At 48.2% G+C, this 19,940-nt stretch overlaps 1 protein-coding gene across 6 annotated transcripts in view; it reads right to left on the bottom strand.

Annotated features, from left to right (window-relative positions):
• The window catches only part of LOC126526471 (uncharacterized), a 218,290-nt gene that overhangs the window by 151,861 nt on the left and 46,489 nt on the right, over nucleotides 1-19,940 (bottom strand). The window lies entirely within an intron of this gene.

Below are 19,940 nucleotides of genomic sequence, written 5' to 3'. Positions count from 1 at the left end.
AAAGAAATCATAATGTGCGCATATAACTCATGGAAATAACTGCATACAACCCTCAGATGTTTACAAGAACATTTGGGGATAAATGACTTCTCTATGTTGTATTTTCAGCCAGTGACTCTCTCTGTTTTACTGTTTTCAGAAATGGGAGCTGGACCGTTGAGTTCAGCTTATCGTGATCCAAGTTCTACTTTGCAAGCGCCATGTGCTATATTGGCAAACTGCTAAATGCAAAATGGCGACCATTGAAGAGGAGGAGAATGACCGACAATGCAGGAGGGGAGAAAGGAGCTTCAACACAGAGGGGTGCAAAAACAGTGGGGTTCCCCAGGAGATAACGAAAGTGTGAGTAGTCCAGTTTATGAAGGAAAAGGCTGCGTTAATAATCTATATCTTATGTAAAAAGCCAGTGTCATCTAGAAATTTACGGACGTCAGAAAATGGGACTAGCGGATCATCACCTAAAATTAGAGCAGGGTGTAATGGTATGTGTAGTTGATATAATTTGTGCAAAAGTGCTCGTCTGTATGTTTCAATATGCGTACATGTCAGTAATATGTGCATAACTGTTAGTGGCTCTTGACATTTCTCGCATGTTGGTGTGTTTTCTTTCGTAAGTAAATAATTGTGTGTGAGGTGTGTGTGTCCAATGCGTAGTTGGTATAAAACTACTTCGAATGAACCGCTCCTGATGATAACATCACTTCCACTCGCCAACTACGGGTTTAGTGGGATGTAGCTTGTTGTCGGCACAATGATCCCATTCGCGTTGCCATTTTGCCGTTACACTTTTCTAATCGCACGGATGCTATCTTTGTATGGAAGTGTTGTGTTTGTTATAGCTTTGTACGCTGCCATCGATGCACATCTATCAGCTGCTTCGTAACCCGGTATCCCAACATGGCTTGGAACCCAGCAGAAACAAATTGACCTCCCGTATTTGTTATGCGCCACCATGTTTAAAATGTCTCCTATCAGGGGTTCACACTCAGATTTCAGCTGTAGAGCCTTCAAGAGCCAGTCCTTGTGCTTCAAGAGTCAGTGCATATGAGCGCATTTTCGCGTTTATCAGTGACAATCTTTTTAACAACCAATATAGCATAAACTTCGGCCGTGAAAACAGAGGTGTGTTGTGGCAATCGAATAATTGTTTCCCAATTTTCCATTACGGCCCCCACACCCATGTGATCTTTTGTTTTAGAGCCATCAGTGTAATATTGCATGTTATTTTGATATTCGTACTGAAATGCACGGAATCCTTGTATAATGTGTTCGTGCGGGGTGTCTTTCTTCTTTAAATGTGTCAATGTCCAGTCACATAACGGTTCAAAATCATACCACGGCGGCAAACGCTGTGGCTTTCTGGCAACCTGAAGCACTTCGCGAGGAATGTCATAATCCTGAACATATTCCTCGTATCGCAGGACATGTGGCTTAATCATGTTCGATTTGTATAGTGTAGGCATGAGTTGCATTGTGTGAGGATGTTGTAGCAAATGTGTTGCGGTGATGACTGAATTCTGAGTACGTAAGAGAAAGTGAGTAATGCTCTGCAGTGCTGTAATGAGGGTTCATTACACTCAACGTATAAACTTTGGATAGGTGACGTTCTGTAGGCACCACTGGCCAGTCGTAGTCCAAGGTTATGTACTGAATCAAGTCGTTGGATGTAGGACTGTCTGGCTGAGCCATAAACAATGGAGCCGTAGTCTAAAAGGCTACGAACAAAAGACCGGTAAATACGTAAAAGACACGTTCTGTTGGAAGCTCAGTGCTTACGAGATAAAACTTTGAGGATATTCAATGCTTTATTTGCCTTAATCTTTAGTGTTTTAATGTGGGCTAGGAAGTTTAGTTTTTTGTCAAAGATTACTCCCAAGAATTTATATTCTTGTTTTACCTGCAGCGCGACATCACTCAATTTTAAATCCGGGTCTAAGTACAACCCTCGTTTTTTCGAGAATAGCACTGTAACAGTTTTCTGAGTAGAGAAGCGGAAGCCATTTTTCTCAGCCCACTCCATTAGTTTATTGTTATCTGGAGCTGCCTTTCACACGTTGGTAAGTTTGAGGCGCGGCGCTATTGCAGATCATCGACGTATATGGAGTGCATAAAAGAGGTGGGAATGACTTTGTTGATAGAGTTCATTTCTACTATAAAGAGTGTTGTGCTAATACGCAACCTTGTGGCACGCCGTTTTCCTGAATAAATGTGCGCGAGAGCACACTGCCTAGACGGATTTGGAATGTTCTGTTGGACATAAAATCAGCGAGACAGTTTGGCATTGTGCCACGGATTCCTAATTCGGCGAGGTCACGTAAGATTCCAAACCTCCATGTGGCATCATACGCTTTCTCTAAATCGAAGAACACTGCCAGGCAGTGCTGTTTGTGTAAGAATGCTTCACATGTTTCGTGTTCAAGTCGGATGAGGTGGTCTGTCGTTGAACACCCTTTTTTATAGCTGCACTGATGAAAATCAATGGAGTTCTGTATATGAAGTGTGGAAGTTAATCTCGCATTTACGACACTTTCATACGACTGCGCCAAACATCTTGTCAGGGCAATGGGTCAAAAGCTGCTTGGGGATGAGCGGGATTTACCTGTTTTTAAAAAAGGCACAACTATTGCGTTTTTCCAACTTTTTGGCATGCTTCCACCTTCAAATACGTTGTTAAAAAATTTAAGGAGAGCATCTACGGATGCTTGGGACAGGTGTGCAAGCATGGAATAATGGATCCAGTCAGGACCGACTGCAGTTTTTTTACCAGCACAGAGAACCCTGTTACGTTCTTGTACCATGAATGGAGCATTGCAGTCGTCGCTTAACATGCTAGCAGTTGGTAGTTTCTCCTTTTCTGCCGACAGTTTGTATTTTAGGAATGTGTTTGAATAGTTAGCCGTGGTGCAGACGTTGCAGAAATGCTCCCCAAGTATATTCGCTTGTTGTTGTAGTGTTGTTTGAGGCCTGAAGGTGTAAGTAAGGGTATCATGTATGATGAGTAGTCCCCCTTAAACTTCCTGACCTGTTCCGACATCCTTTTGGATGTGACAGTGCTATTAATTGTAGATACATATTTTTGCTAGGAAAGTTTTTCCACCTGTCTCCAGATATATCGAGCTTTCGCTTTGGCTTGTTTGAAATTTAGAAAGTTGTTATATTGTTGCAGGAAGGAAGCAGGCCCACGAGTGTAAAATAATGTATACAGTGGAACCCCGTTCATACGTTTTTCACCGGACCGAGAAAAAAAAAACGTAACAGCCGGGAAAATGTTAGTGAGGAAAGCTCCAAAAATGAATGAAAAAAGTGCCGCTTCAACTATAGACAATTTATTTCCACAGAATGCGCTTAGAACTTAAAATAAGTCCAAAATGGTGGCTTGCCGTTTCTTTCACTCGCTAGAAATCACCACACGTTTCTCAATAGCCTGGAAGGCCGCATTGCTGTCAGCGTCACCGTGAGGTGCGACGTACCTGCGGAGGAGGCCCAGAGCCGCGACGGCTTCTCCAAAGTTAGGATTTGGCAACTCCCCGGCATCATGCGGCTCGTGCTCCTCGTTGTCACCACGCCACGGCAATGGCAACGAATGAAGGAATATCCGCGGGAAATTTTGCCCTCTTTGGCGTAATCATGCTAACGTGCTAACGATTGTTTAGTATTGCTGCGGAGCGCGCGCGTCCGAGCAGCCCGGTTGCGCGCAGCGCGGCGTGGTTTCGCGAGAAATGTAAACAAGAGAGGAGAGCTGGCCCGATAGGTGGAGCAACGCCATGAGCAACGCCAACTTCCGGCTTCCTTTTAGCTATAGCTTTACAAAGAGTGACGTCAGGGCCTCTCCCGAGTTTCCTTCCTCCGTGAATCGACCCGTCCAACAAACCATGCGGGGACCGTAATCACAGTGATGACAGTGAGAGCATTTTTCACGAATGGCCACCTAGTGGCGGCCTCTCGAACTGGCGTGCGGCTTCTTCCAGCCAGTTCCATAACCAAGCCCGGCCAAGCCCGGTCAAAACTCGTCAAAATTCAACATGGCGGTTGAAGCGCGTTGCCTATTTTAGCCCAGGCAGGTTCGGGTTGCGACGCATCATGTGGGAACGTTTTCACAGCTACTACGTAACAGCGGGGTTCCTTATACATTGGATCCTATGGAAGCTATGCCGGGACCGGATGAAAACGACGTAGTAGCCGGGAAAATGCAGCAGTGAGGAATGTAACAGTGGGGTTCTACTGTATTTACAGCTGAGGTTAAAGGCGTTCAGGCAATTGCCAGACTTCGTCTTCCTCTCGTCCAATCCAACTTCTTCCTTCCCTTCACCGTAACATCACCCTCCCGGCGGAGTAGCTCCGTCCCGGTGCAAGTTATAGAGCCTCACTTAATGGGGGGACATAGGGCTTCAGCCTGGCGACGTGAACAACATCGCTGGTGACGCAGGGAGGCACTGAAGGCTGACCGACTGGGGCGATCTCTTATGTCACGTCGGACAGTTGGCGTAAGATATGGTACAAACCAGACTAACGGGAAAGTAGTTTTTCCGACAAGCCGACATGACGTGAAGGCGTCCAGAGAAGGACAAGGGAACCAGGTGAAAAATGGGAGTCTCGGTGCCGAAGGTCGTAGCGTCGCTTTTGAGAAGCTTGCGAGACTGAGGCGATGACGGGAGACTTCTCGGGCCTGGGCGGCTAAGTCAATAGCATCGCAAGCGTAACCAGTGCTGGGTGATTGTACTGCGGAAAGTAGCAACGTGTCAAAGGGCAGGGCAAGGTGGGGTCGCAGCCATACAACAGGTAAAATGGTGAAAATCCGGCAGTGTCGTGACGGGACGAGTTGTATGCGAAAGTGATGCATGGTAAAGCGACGTCCCAGTCGCGGTGATCGTCGGAAACGTACACGGCCAGCATTTCAATTAGCTTGCGGTTGAGTTACTCGGTGAGGCCGTTCGATTGAGGGTGGTACGCGGTAGCAATCTGGTGTTTTGTAGAACAGGAGCGGAGCAGATCGTCGACGACCTTCGATAGAAAGTAGCGGCCGCGATCCGTCAGCAACTGGTGAGGGGCACCGTGGTGCAGGATGACGTCGTATAGTAAGAAGTCGGCGACATCTGTAGTGCAGCTGGTTGGTAGCGCTCGTGCGATGGCATATCTCGTGGCATAATCGGTTGCTACAGCAATCCATTTGTTTCCTTTGATGGAAATTGGAAAGGGGCCAAGGAGGTCTAGGCCCACACGGAAGAAGGGCACTGTAGGGATATCAATTGGTTGCAGCAAACCAGCGGGAGGCATAGCAGGCGTCTTCCGGCGCTGACACAGGTCGCAAGAAGCGACATAACGGCGCACAGAGCGATAAATGCCGGGCCAGAAGAAGCGTCACCGCAGGCGGTCGTATGTACGAGTGATGCCCAGATGTCCAGCAGTAGGAGCGTCGTGAAGTTGCTGGAGAAGTTGCTGCTACTAGGAGGAGCTCCGGGCCATCAAGACGAACGCTACGACGGTATAAAGTTCCATCGCGCAAGGTGAACATCCGGAGGGACGGGTCATTGGGCGAGGAGCTTAGGCGTTTCATAAGTGTTCGAAGAACAGGATCCTTGCGCTGCTCGTCACCAATATGGAGGAAGCCGGAGAGGGATAGAACACAGATGTCCGACTCTGCATCGGAATCGTCCGGTTCATCCACGGGATTGCGGGACAGGCAGTCAACGTCTTTATGCAAGCGCCCTGACTTATACATAATAGAAAATGTATATTCTTGAAGATGCAAGGCCCAACGTGCAAGTCGTCCAGTTGGGTCCTTCAAAGAGGAGAGCCAGCAGAGGGCGTGATGATCGGTTACGACGCAGAAGCTCCGGCCGAAAAGTTACGGCCGAAATTTCACAACCGCCCATACGAGCGCGAGACATTCTCTCTCAGTAATGGAGTAATTTCGCTCGGGCGTGGAAAGAAGGCAGCTAGAGCAAGCGATGACACGGTCTTGGCCCTGTTGACGCTGAGTGAGGACAGCGCCGATGCCATGACCACTCGCGTCAGTTCGTACTTCAGTGGGCGTAGAAGGGTCAAAGTGTGACAGAATAGGGGAAGTTGTAAGCCGCTCAATCAGGGTAGAGAACGCTTTCCCCTGCAGTGGTCCCCAAGAGAAGGAGACGTCTTTCTCAAGAAGGTCAGTGAGAGGGTGAGCTATGTTGGCAAAATTTTTCGCAAATCCCTGGAAATAGGAGCATAAGCCCAGAAAACTACGGACATCATTTGTTGAACAAAGTACAGGAAAATTTCGCACGGCGTGAACTTTCTGTGGATCATGTTGGATTCCGGCGGCGTTTACGAGATGGCCAAGGATGGTAATTTCACGGCGACTGAAATGGCACTTGGAGGAGTTTAGCTGAAGGCCAGTTTTGCAAAACATGGAGAGTATGGTTGTGAGGCACCGCAAATGGCTCTCAAAGTTCGGCGAAAACACAATCACATCGTCGAGGTAACAGAGACATGTAGACCACTTCAAGCCGTGCAAGAGAGAGTCCATCATGCGCTCGAATGTAGCAGGCGCATTGCATAATCCAAAGGGCATGACATTAAATTGGTACAGACCGTCCGGTGTGACAAAGGCGGTTTTCTCGCGGTCCATCTCATCGACGCTAATCTGCGAATAGCCGGAGCGGAGGTAAATGGATGAAAAGTATTGGGATCTGTGAAGGCAGTCAAGAGCGTCATCAATGCGAGGCAGGGGATAAACATCCTTCTTTGTTATCCTGTTGAGGTGACAGTAATCAATGCAGAAGCGCCACGAGTTGTCTTTCTTCTTTACTAAGACAACTGCTGATGCCCACGGGCTACTGGAAGATTCAATGATGTCCTTGTCCATCATCCTGTCTACCTCTTTTTGTATGATGGCCCTTTCTGTTGCGGAGACACGATATGGCCCCCTATGAATGGGGCTGGCGTCACCGGTGTTGATGCGATGTGTCACAACAGATGTCTGGCCAAGTGGACAGTCGTCCAAATCAAAGATGTCCCGATAAGATGACAGGAGGTGACGAAGAGCTGCTGTTTGCTCGGAAGGAAGGTCAGGGGCGATCATCTTAGAAACATCGTCCGAAGGTGTCGAGTATGCAGGAGTGGGTGACAAACATCCATTGGTACTGAGGAAGGATTCAGAGGTCAAAGAAGAAACCTCAAATTCTTCCAAAGGAGTGATATACGATATGGCGATACCGTGTGGCAGCACATGCGACGAAAATCCAAAATTGAGGATGGGCATGCGAGTGCAGTTTTTGCAGATCCGGACTAAGGTGCTCGGCAGGGCACTATTGCGCGACAAAACCACATCAGTAAGTGGCGGCACGACGTACTCGCATCAGGTCAGAGGACAGGGCGTCAGGAGGACATTTGTAGCCACTTGTGGAGACAGCCTTGCAAACTCAGCAGAACATAAGCAGTGTGAAGCACAAGTTGTTGCGTCGGCAGGAAGCGGCATATCCAACTGTACAACACCTGCGGAGCAGTCAATTTGGGCAGAGTGTTTCGAAAGGAAGTCGAGGCCGAGAATTAGGTCGTGCGGACAGTGTTCAAGGACGATAAATAGAACAACGGTATAATGGCCCCCAATGGTCACATGTGCTGTGCACATTCCAAGGACAGGTGAAGTACTCCCATCGGCGACTCGCACAGAGCCCAGTACGGCGGGTGTCAGAACTTTCTTGAGTCTTCGGCGGAGAGCAGCGCTCATAACTGAAAGCTGCGCTCCTGTATCAACGAGAGATCTAACAGGAACGCCATCAACTTCAATGTCATGTAGGTTTCCACATGTAGGCAGGGTCAACAGAGGATTTGTGGGCCGGGTCGTAGTTGCAGCTTCACCTCCGGGAGCTGCACCGCCTAGTTTCCCGAAGCGAAGCGACCGGTTGCAGAAGGGGACGAAAAGCGGTGAACGAGAGGCGAATGGGACCTACGACCTTGCGGAGACGGGGAGCGGCTAGATCTTGGTGGAGCACTGTCGGCGTTGATGTTCCTAGTCAGCGTATAGGGCGAGAAAGTACGATTGTCTGGTACTTGGCGGTAGTGACTCGGAGACGACCACCGAGGAGGCGACGACCAGTGGTTGCGGCAACGATGGGCGATGTGTCCAATACCGGAACAATTAAAGCAGATGGGTTTATCATCCGCTGTGCGCCAGTCAGCTGGGTTGCAACGGGGTGGCGGAAAGCTTTGCGTCTGGGAGCAAGCGGCCGGAGAAATCTGGTAGGTATTTGTATGGCGGACCAAGCAGAGAGATGGAATGCCCAAACTTGCTATTTCCTCCCAAACCACCACTTGTATAAGGGAGATAGCGGGCACGCTTTCCCGACAGTTGGGATGAACTGGAGCCGGAGCCATGGCCTCAAGCTTACAGCGAACGATGCACATGATATCTTCCGGTCCTGTGGGCTGAACGAACCGCGGCGGGTCTTCGCAAGAAGATGTCGCGGCGGTATTGGGCAATCGATCGAAAGTTTGAGCGATGCGGCGGCCCTTCGCTTGTTCGAAGCGCCGGCACTCCTTTACAATTGCATCCACAGTGGCACAATCCTTACACATCAGGAGATTGAAGGTGTCGTCTGCAATGCCTTTCAGTATGTGACCAATCTTGTCTGCCTCGGTCATGTTGTCATCAGCCTTGCGACAGAGGGCCAGCACATCCTGTATGTACATGACATAGGATTCTGTGGACGTCTGAGCGCGGCACACAAGTTTTTTTTGCTGCCAACTGAAGACCAACAGGTCTGCCAAACAGGTCTCGCATTTTCTCTTTGCAGACATCCCAGCTCGTTAGGTCCGCTTCGTGTGTGTCGTACCATTGCTTCGCAGTTCCTCTTAGATAAGATATCACGTTTGCTAGCATCATTGTTGGATCCCACCTGTTGTTGTCGCACACTCGCTTGTACAACGTAAGCCAGTCCTCGACGTCGGCGTTGTCCGTGCCACAAAATGTCCCTGGGTCCCGCGGATGAGTGAGGATGACCGTTGGCACGGGCTGCTGAGGCATTGTCGCTTGTGTCGGTTGATTTGCCATTGTGGCGGCAGGTGGATGACGTCCACCGCGAAGTTCCGTGATTGTACCCCGCACTTTCCACCAAAATGTTGCAGGAAGGAAGCAGGCCCACGAGTGTAAAACAATGTATATTTACAGCTGAGGTTAATAGCGTTCAGGCAATTGCCAGACTTCATCTTCCTCTCGTCCAATCAAACTTCTTCCTTCCCTTCACCGTAACAATAGGTTGGGTACCTGCGTAAGATTCCCCAGGCCTTATTTTGCAGCTTTTTTGCCACGGTGCATTCATGTGTCCACCAAGGATTAAGCTTTTTCCGAACAACACCAGAAGATTGCGGAATGGCTTTCTTGGCTGCAGAAATAATACAGTTAGTAAATTTTTCATTAATTTCGTCAATGCTTAAGTCTGTTAAAGTAAGCTCCTCCAGCATGGCACTTTCTGTGAAAACAGACCAGTCTGCCATTTGTAGTTTCCAATGCCCAGTTTTTGAGATATAATGGGTAGCGTTGAGCTGAAGTTGATTATAGCAGGTAGATGATCACTGCCATATGAAGTCTCCAGTACATCCCACTTAAAATCTGTAAAAATGTCGGGAGAGCAAAATGCTAAATCAAGGCAGCTAAAAGTATGTGAACTTGGTGAAAAATGAGTTGGTGCACCTGAATTTAAAAGACAGATGTTGTTTGTAAAAATAAAATCTTCGATAAGTTGTCCTCTTTGGTCATTCTTATCGCTGCCCCAAAGAGTGCAGTGAGCATTAAGATCTCCAACTAAAACAAAAGGCTCCGGCAGCTGGTCAATTAAATCTTCCAAATCTCGTGTTGTGAAATGGCTATGGGGAGGAACGTACAATGAACACATGGTGACAGTCATAAATGACAAAATGGTGACAGCTACTGCCTTGTATGGAGTATTTAATAAAACGTTCCGTGTGGGGATGCCGCTTTGGACGACAACAGCGACACCTTCTGATAAACGACTGGAGTGCTCACGGTTTTTTCTTACGACAGTAAAACCTTTAAGAAAATGTGTATGTTTGATTCCTAGGTTTGTTTCTTGGAGGCAGAATGCTACCGGTGATAACTTATTTATAATGTCTTTGATGTCACCTAGATTGTGCATTAGGCCTCTGCAATTCCAATGAATGATGAAAGTCATCTTATTGCTATTGGGAAAAAAAAATACTTATGTGCGTGAGCTTACAAGTTGTAGGTGATGTGTTTTGAAAAAGCTGATTACTCTTATGAAGGGCGGTAACCGTTCAGGTTACCTTTCCCTTTCTCACAGGAGTTATATGTTTCTCCTTCTGTGAGTGCTCCAAGGAGCGCGGGTCTCTTGGCGTCAATGACGCCGGGGTTGCAGGATCGGTCCCTATCGCCTTTTCCGAGGCACTGGGCGATCGCGAGCCAGGCGTCGAGACGCGCGTCTTGGGCCGTGGGGTAGGATTCAAATTCGGGCCCTGCAGCACTGTTGTCTGCCGGCCCGTCTTCGTTGCTGATGGAGCCGCACTGGCTGCAGCCACCAACGGGGCGGTTGGGGTTTCTACAGAAGTACCGGACGTGGACCCTGTAGGTTCCTGAGACCGATGTGGCGCTGCCCCCTGCCGCGTCACAATGGCATAGCTTACTTGAGGTGTGTGCGCTAGCCTTTACCTCGCTTCATGGAATGAAATTTTTTTCTTTACAGTTATTGCGATTATTTCTTTTTCTCTTTTCCAGCAAGGGCAGCTCCGCTAGTAAGCAGGATGATCGCCCTTGCAATTGATACATAGTGCGGGAGCATTGCAGTTATCAGAAGGATGGTCAATGGCACTACATTTCGCACGTTTCTTTGCATCTGCATGATTGTGATCCATGCCCGAACCTCTGGCACTTGAAACACTGCCTCGGGTTCGGTATGTGCGGTCTCACATTGATTGTCAAATATCCTGCGCCGAGTGAACTAGGGACAGTGCTGTTACCAAATGTCAATATCACATGTTTCGTCGGAATCTGTTGGTCCATAGTGTCGTAGTGTGATTCTCGGTACCTTAATTACGTTTTGCTCCTGAAATCCTTCGAGGAGCTCTTCATCACTGAGGTCCAGGAAGTCTTCTTCTGATATAACTCCTCTGCTTGTGTTCAGTGAGTGGTGTGGAGAGATTGTCACTTTGATGTCACCGATATTGGTGAGTTCGGCGAGCTTTTGTAGTTGATCTTTTCTTGTTTTTTGGAGGAGGTCTCCGCTAGCCATCTTCGAGGCTTTGTAACCAGCTCCAATTGTGTTTGCTGGGCATTTCGAAACTATGAATGGTGACAGTTTTCTTACGGTTGTGTTGCCTTCACTGTGAAGAATGTGGTATTTTGGAAATGAGTTTTCGGTTGGTTTTAAAAAGAACTGGAAAGTTGCTTCGGTGCGACCTCTTTTCAGAGGCCGTTCTGAAAGTTGCGGGAACGCTTCTGCCATTGGATGGTTTGAAAACTCGGCAGCGATGGTAGCAACCCACCACCGGCCGAACAAGGGGATGCTACAGGTTCCAATAAACTTGCAGACGCCAGTTATACACCGCCACTATAACCTAATATATATACCCAAGGTTGAATATATGACACACGGTTAACCCTTGCCGCCCGGAAATACGGAAGTAAGAATGAGTAGAAGACAGGAAATATTGGAAGTGAGAGAGACAGAAAAAGACTAAAGAGGAGGACAGGAAAAGGTGACTGCCGATTTTCCCCAGGTGGGTCAGTCCGGGGGTGCCGTCTATGTGAAGTAGAGGCCAAGGGGGTGTGTTGCCTCCGCCGGGGGCCTTTAAAGGTCCAAACACTTCGCATCAGCTCAACCTCCAGGATCCTCCTTTCCCTAGACACGGCTAAGCCGCACACGGCTACACGCGGGAGGGTCCAACCCTCGTGTGCTCGGGTACATGGTGTCACTACACACCAAACGTCCGCTGACGCAGACGCCCCTGCGGGGGCTGTACTATATTGACACTACATATCCCTCCAATTGAAATTACTAGCTGAGCAAGTTGGTAGTTGATCAGAACCATGACTAAGCAGTGCAAATACAGATGGAACAGCAACAATGATACCATTTTAATTGTCATTGCAGGAATAGATTGAATAGCATCTGTGCTGTGCGACTTGTGCGCCTGTGACTATTTCCTTGTCCCGTTTTCAATTTCTTTTTTTCTATGTCGGAGCAGCCGAGTAGTAATATAATGCGTCTTATGCACTTGTCGATATACCACTAAGCAACCTCAAGAAAGGTGCATTGAGAAGCTGTACCCTCACAATAGCGCGTCACCATAATTAAATCACATAATTACAATTGCTATAACAATTATATGTCACCAGAGGAGAAATTCCATGGTCATTGTCAGCGTCATATTGTGCATAATGTCCAACTGCAATAAGATGGCGGCCACGCAGCCCAAGTGCTGTCGCTGTGACGGAAACAATGCGAGGGTGAGTAGCAAATGTTGGTTGCTTGATGCGCTGCGCCTTGTCGCGCAAGCTAAATATTCGCAATTTGGAGCAGATGCGTGTTGGCTCAGGCCTGCAGCTATGGCTGTGATAAACGACAATTTGGCACAGCAAGTAGCAGGATTTCCTTAACAGCGTAATTGATGCAGCGAAACTTCCATTACTGACGATGTTAGTTTCTGATTACATTCAGGTCCGTCCTCGTGCTAGGTTTTTGCAAGCCATAGTTTACCAATGAGTGCTTGAAATTTTGTTGCATCTTCACACGAAGGAAAACCACATGAACATGGCAGCCGTAATGGTTAGAAAAAAACCTTGGCTTGACTTGTATATGGCCAAAGCAGTTGAACAGTAAACGACAACAGGGTGTAGCCATTATTGTCGAAATAATTCAGCAGTTCAGAAATTATCCTCCATATGAACACCTAAATAAAAAAAAAAGATTAATTTGCTATGGCTAGGGCCGCATTCGTCATATACTTCTCCCCAAAGCCCCCGTTCGATTGCTATCACACTGACCTCTTATTGTTTCCAACAAAGGAATTCAGAAACACAAAAACAACTTCAGGTAGAAGCGAGCGACATTGACTAGTGCTGCTTGTCTACGTCTCTCTACCCCCATCTCTCTCTTTCTCACCCTTCTTTATATTCCCCTTCTCCCTTCCCCCAGCGCAGGGTAGCCAACCGGACTCTTGACTGGTTAAGATCCCTGCCTTCCTTTTATCTCTCACTCAGATAGAAGAATTCTGATAAAAAATGCTCCACAATTTCCGTGTCGCCATGACAGTATTCAACACTGAGTACCAAGCTTTTCGTTGCGACAAAGAAAAAAGTTAGTACCATAAATATTGATTGCCGGTCCCTTTAATAAGGTGCTTGCTTTCACCCCTGGCTAACCCCCTTGCTCCCATTGTTACAACAGCAGAATTTTTATGCATTCCAATGTTGACAGGTTGGCAGTTATTTCCCTGACACACCAGAATGCCCAACAAGTTACCACAAACACATTTAGAATTCTACTTCCAGTTCTGTTATCGCTATCAGATATAACAAAATGGCTAGTTCTTCAACTTTGCTCTAATGCAGTAGAACCCGAGTCATACGTTTCTTGAGACAAAAAAATAAATAAAGCAACAGCAGCGAAAATGTAACAGTCAGGAAGCCTGCAAATTGCCACAGCAACGTCAGAAACAGTTTTGAATTGCTGCCAGTACAGTTATTAGACATCTCGGTGCTTGTACCTTGACTGGGGATGGAGTGTGCACGTCTGTATAACTAAGGGACACATATGTGGCCACTTTCAACTTTATTATGCTTCACTGCAATGCTATACAAGGTTTTAAAAATGCACATCTCTGCCGATCGCAGCACACTGCTCGGCGGAATATTAAGTCGCACCTACCCATATGACGTAAAACACCCAATTCACGTCAGTGAGGCGAGCTATCCGATTGGCTGCCCAGGGCGCGTGATCGATAATTTTTACAACTTTATGGTAAACAAATGATGCTCGTAATAGTTGCAATGTTAGTTAATTTGTTTTTATAAAAAGAAAGTAACATAAAGAGAATGCACAACAATTTTTCAGTACACTTAGGCACTTCAGGCACACAGCAAGTGCCGTCTGCTTGTGTTACAAAGTGTTCCGTCTGACGAGAACTCCGCCGTCAGTGTCGGTCTGTCTTTTCGTGAGCATGATGAATCACCATTGTTGCATTGTGGGCTGCAGACATAGTGACTGGAAATATGTCAAGTTGTGACATCGCGTCCCTCTGCAAGGCAGCAGACGAGCGGAGTGCCTGTAGCACATTGGACTATCGGTATCCGATCAGCGCCAGAATTTGAATAGTAAAAAGAGCACACCGTACAACTTGAATGTTTTTTTTTTTCCTGTTACAAGCTAGATAGCCCCGAGAAGACAGACACGTACTGAATAGAGAAAGTCAATTTCTGTATTTATGCTTACCGGTGATCGTTGTCGTCGTCGGGGCCGTCAGGGGAATTCGGTGAATATGGTGGTGGCGAATCGTTGCTACCGTCGTCAGCGTGTAGTGGATTGTGAAAAGGTGTGTCGCTACATGGGTCAAAAACCATCTCCTTGATCATCCACTGCAACCGCTCCTCAAACTCAGAGTCCATGACGCGAATGACCATCAACAGAATGATAGCAACGCACGCTGCTTGGATAGCACTCGCTGGTGATCGACGGCCAAGTGGCTAACAGAGAGGTTTCGCGCAGGCGGAGGCAGGCTTCAAAACAACCGGAAGTGGACGATGTGACGTCACATCGTGACGCAGAACCAGTGAAGACGGAGCTTAGCCCCAATCGCTTGGCGAACGAGTTGAGGAGGAAAAGCATGGCTAGGGGGGAGGGTAACTTGTAATTGCTTGTAGCTCCATTAACACGTACCGCTTCACTTAAATTGTGGTGCCAATGTTCTATTTAAACTGTACCCTACGCAACCACAAAATTTGTCCAAACTGTTTCAGGGGCACTTAATTTTGGACTACTTAAAAGGGCGAAAGCGAAAGCATTACGCTCCCTTCTGTGAAATATTTTCCTCTGCACGTTCCTTGTATGCACAAGCATTCGCCTGGGTTCTAACATGCAAAGCATCTCAACGCGCTCGCCTGCCTGCGAGGAGTTCATAACTCCAAGGACCGCTTGGCAGCTCAACTGAGAGCAAGCCATTTGTCTTGTTTTGTGCACCACCTGATTTTTGCAAGGTATGTGCGACAACACCTGATTAATGGTATAAGTGCCACAGTTACTAGTAATAAAGACGACACAAGCGAATGAAAGAGTACAATCGTGCACTGGAACCAGGCAAAAGAAATGGCAGATAGTTTCGTTTACTAGATAGTTTTCAAAATGACTGCACGATGTGGTAACAAGCAGACAAAACAGAAGTATGTCCCTCTAGTTATGGCACAGAGTAAAACAAGGATTCCCAGACATTTAGTTTGTAGGTTTTACAATTTCTCTATCATGAATCAAGTTGTGTAATAAACTTTATTTAAAGAGCAGGCGATAGTAGTCATCCCCAGGTAGGTGGCACCCTCAGTGCAGCATGCTGTGGTTTCCCGCTGCCGTCGCACTCTGTGCACCAGTTGAAACTGGTCTTCAGGGCACAAGCTGGTCAACAGGTCCTCCCACTGCTCTGGGGTGGGGCAGAGGGTTAGGGGAGGGGAGGCAATGTCACGTGGGTGCACTGCGATACCATATAGTAGAGCGAGCACGGTGCTGAGCATTTTTTGCATGCGTAGTGATAGCATGTCCGCTATGTCACATGAAACAGTGTCTTGTGTATAAACAGGCTTGTCCATAGCCTTCTCCATGCAATGGATTCGTCGCTTATCAATTTGCACTGCAGTGGAAGATACATTCTACTGCCGAGTTTGTAATGCACCACGATTTCGATGTATCATCTAGGTACGCCTTTGTCTTGGTCCTTCGTGGCATTGACCCCCAGCAGGTTAGCCTGGAGAGTATGTTCACGCACTACAACGTTTCCTGCCAGGTGCTCATGCTCCGGAGTACAGACTGTCTCTGGGAGGTATCTGGTACTTTTGAGTATGTCGGAGCTAATGCAAGGCAGATCCAGCTCCGGTAGCATTGGGTTTTGAACTGTTATTTATTTTTATATCGAGCTGTACATGCTGTACACGCTGCGCAGAATGGTCCATTGTAGGCTGGCTGGAGTGAGGCGTGGACGCACGTGGTGAAGCTGAACGAAGACACGGCTGCAGGAATCCATATCCTGACTGACAAATACAAACCAGTGGTGTCATTTAGCAGGAGTTAAAGCAGAAAGGACACTAAACGTGGTGCGCAGCTCCTGGATGTAGGTGGAAGCATCATGGTCGCAAGAGGGATCACTCGACTCCACAGTGGGAAAGCGGAAGTTATGCTAACCAACTTCAGCCAAGAGTTCAAGCACATCATCAAGGGCACGACAATCGCGTACATCAAGGAAATTGTGCAAACCAGCAATGCTTTGTCCTCTTGCATTCTGCTGCGTCTACCCTGATAAGCATAGTCCCCGAACCAGACTTCGACGAAAATCCAAGTCTTCCTATGAGTAAGCAGCAACAGATCAGAAGTCTTCGACGATACAAAGACTGCCTTTCGACGTCATCGATGATTCGACAAACACCAATTACAAAGCATCGCATAATAACCGAAGAGTGCGCTCGACCACTCCGCCAGAGCCCTTACCGAGTTTTGACGCAAGAACGTGAAGCTATTAGGCAACAAGTCCACAAAATGCTGCGCGACGACATCATCCAGCCGTTGAAAGGCCCGTGGGCCTCTCCTGTAGTCCTGGTGAAGAAAAAGGATGGAACCCTACACTTCTGCGTCGATTTTCGTCGACTGAACAAGATCACGAAGAAGGACGTGTACCCCCTTCCACGGATAGATGATGCATTGGATCAGCTCTGCAACGCGAAATACTTCTCGTCGATGGACCTCAAGTCTGGCTACTGGCAAATAGAAGTCGACGAGAGACATCGCGAAAAGACCGCCTTCATCATGCCAGACGGCTTTTACGAGATCAAGGTCATGCCATTCGGACTGCGCTCAGCGCCTGCAACGCGTCATGGACACGGTGTTAGCAGGATTGAAGTGGCAGACGTGTTTTGTTTATTTGGAAGACATCGTTGTCTTCGCCGGAAATTTCGACAATCCCCTTTGGCGGCTTTCCACAGTATTAGAGGCCATCAAGTCATCAGAGCTCACTCTGAAGCCAAAAAAGTGCAGCTTCGCTTACAATGAGATTCTATTCCTAGGCCACGTCATCAGCAAATCTGGAATACGCCCCGACCCGCAGAAGACAGCTGCCATCACAAAGTTCCCAAAGCCAATCGACAAGAAGGCAGCGCGCAGATTCCTTGGCATGTGTGCCTACTATATGCGCTTTGTCAAGGACTTCGAGCGCATCGCGGAGCCGCTAACACATCTAACCAAATGTGATGTCGAGTTCAAGTGGGAAACACCGCAGGCCGACACATTTCAAGAACTCAAACGACGCATGCAGTCGCTGCCGGTACTTGCACACTTTGACGAGGACGCTGATACCGAAATCCAAACTGACGCAAGTAGCCGAGGCCTCGGTGCCGTCCTAGTAAAGAGGAAAGACGGACTTGAACGGGTGATATCGTATGCTATCCGGTCGCTGTCAAAAGCGGAAGGCAATTATTCTACGACTGAAAAGGAATGCCTCGCCATCATTTGGGCTACAGCAAAATTCTACCCTTACCTCTATGGCAGGCCATTCAAAGTCGTCAGCGACCATCACGCGTTGTGCTGGCTAGCTAACTTAAAGGACCCTTCAGGACAGCTGGCCTGATGGAGCCTCAGACTGCAAGAATATGACGTCACCGTAATATACAAGTCCGGAAGAAAACACTCTGACGCTGACTGCCTATCACGCGCCCCCATCGATCCCCCGCCGCAAGACGAAGAGGACGACGATGCCTTCCTTGGAATATTAAGCGCGGAAGATTTCACTAAACAGCAATGGGCAGACCCGGAGCTAAAAGCCCTCGTCGAGTATTTGGAAGGGCACACCGACGTTGTCCCTAGGGCATTTAAGCGAGGATTGTCTTCGTTCACGCTACACAACAACGTGCTCGTGAAGAACTTCTCACCAGTCCGCGCCAGCTAGCTTCTTGTTGTACCGTCAGCACTGCGTCCAGAAGTACTGCACGCCCTACACGACGATCCAACCGCTGGGCACCTCGGATTCTCCCGGTCGCTGTCGAGGATACAGGAAAGGTATTACTGGCCGCATCTGACCGCCGACATCGCCCGTTACGTCAAGACATGCCGAGACTGTCAGCGACGCAAGACACCACCGACAAGGCCCGCAGGATTACTACAGCCAATCGAACCTGATCGCTGACCATTCCAGCAGATTGGGATGGATTTGTTGGGGCCGTTTCTGACGTCAACATACGGGAATAAGTGGATCGCCATGGCGATGGACTATCTCACCCGCTTCGCTGAAACTAAAGCTCTACCAAAAGGCAGCACAGCCAAAGTGGCGAAATTTTTTTGTCGAAAACATCCTGTTGCGACATGGTGCCCCAGAAGTCCTCATCACCGATAGAGGAATGGCCTTTACAGCAGAGCTCACCCAAGCCATTCTGCAATACAGCCAGACAAGCCACAGGAGGACAACTGCCTACCATCCGCAAAAGAATTGTCTCACGGAGCGCCTGAACAAGACCCTCGCCGACATGCTAGCAATGTACGTCGACGTCGAGCACAAGATGTGGGATGCGGTCCTGCCGTATGTAACCTTTGCTTACAACACGGCGGTGCAAGAAACAATACTGATCACGCCGTTCAAGTTGGTTTATGGCCGGAACCCGACGACGACGCTTGACGCGATGCTTCCGCACGTCGCTGTCGAGAACCTTGATGTCGCCACCTTTTTCCAGCGGGCCGAAGAAGCCCGACAGCTCGCCCGCCTACAGATAAAGAACCAGCAGCATACCGAAAGCCGACACTACAACCTCCGACGATGCTTCATTGAGTACCAGCCCGGCGACCGTGTTTGGGTATGGACCCCGATACGCCGACGAGGACTGAGTGAGAAACTATTGCGACGCTATTTCAGACCCTACAAGGAAATCCAACGTATTGGCGCACTGGACTACAAGGTCGTGCCAGACGGCATTTCGCATTCACAGCGGCGCCGCGCAAGTGGACCACTTCACCCTTTTACGGACGCTGACGAACTTTCCTTATTTTGATTTTTTTTGCTACGAGTGCTGCTTTATTATTTTCGTTTGTTTGCAGGATCGGGTCTATGCTTTTTAAGAGGGGGTATTGACACGTATACTTGTCCTTATCGGGCGACTCGTTTCACCGCCTAACAAATGTTATCGCACAGCGCAGAACGCGCCTGCATGTATAGGAAGTTTCTGGAATGTTATCGATGGTTCCATCCGCTGTCTGTGACCGAACCTTGTGTAATCTGATTGCATGTGTGTGCGACGCGAATAATGTAGAACTTTGTGGAATGCACGCGGGTCCCAGCGATTACTCTGGAACATCCGACGATTGATGTATAAAAGCCGACGCGCTTGACTCGCTGATCAGATTTTTGACGATCGCCGACCGTGTTCGCCGCTATCGTTGTGCTATAAGTGTAGTAGCCTGTTTTTGTGGGCCCAGGTTCGCCCAATAAAAGTTAGTTTTGTCATTCAAAGCATTGCTGCTGTGTTCAACGTCACCACCACGTGACAATATGCTGGAAGTTTTTACGTGTTCTTTAGGAAGCGTTCTGCCGCAAGAGTTATTCAAATTGGTTCATTAATAGCCAAGATAGAAATATTTCAGCGCCGCAAACCCACGATTTCAGGAGGTGATGGTCACTGTCAAGAGACATTCTCTCCGCTTGGCTCATCTAGCCTCTGAGCGAGATTCCTTCCCAGCGTTCTCCCATACTGG

This window comes from Dermacentor andersoni, chromosome 8 (genome assembly GCF_023375885.2).
Source record: "Dermacentor andersoni chromosome 8, qqDerAnde1_hic_scaffold, whole genome shotgun sequence".
In the NCBI taxonomy this organism is placed as follows: domain Eukaryota; kingdom Metazoa; phylum Arthropoda; class Arachnida; order Ixodida; family Ixodidae; genus Dermacentor; species Dermacentor andersoni.
The sequence above is the reverse complement of the archived record's forward strand: the minus strand, read 5'-3'. Positions and strand labels throughout refer to the sequence as shown.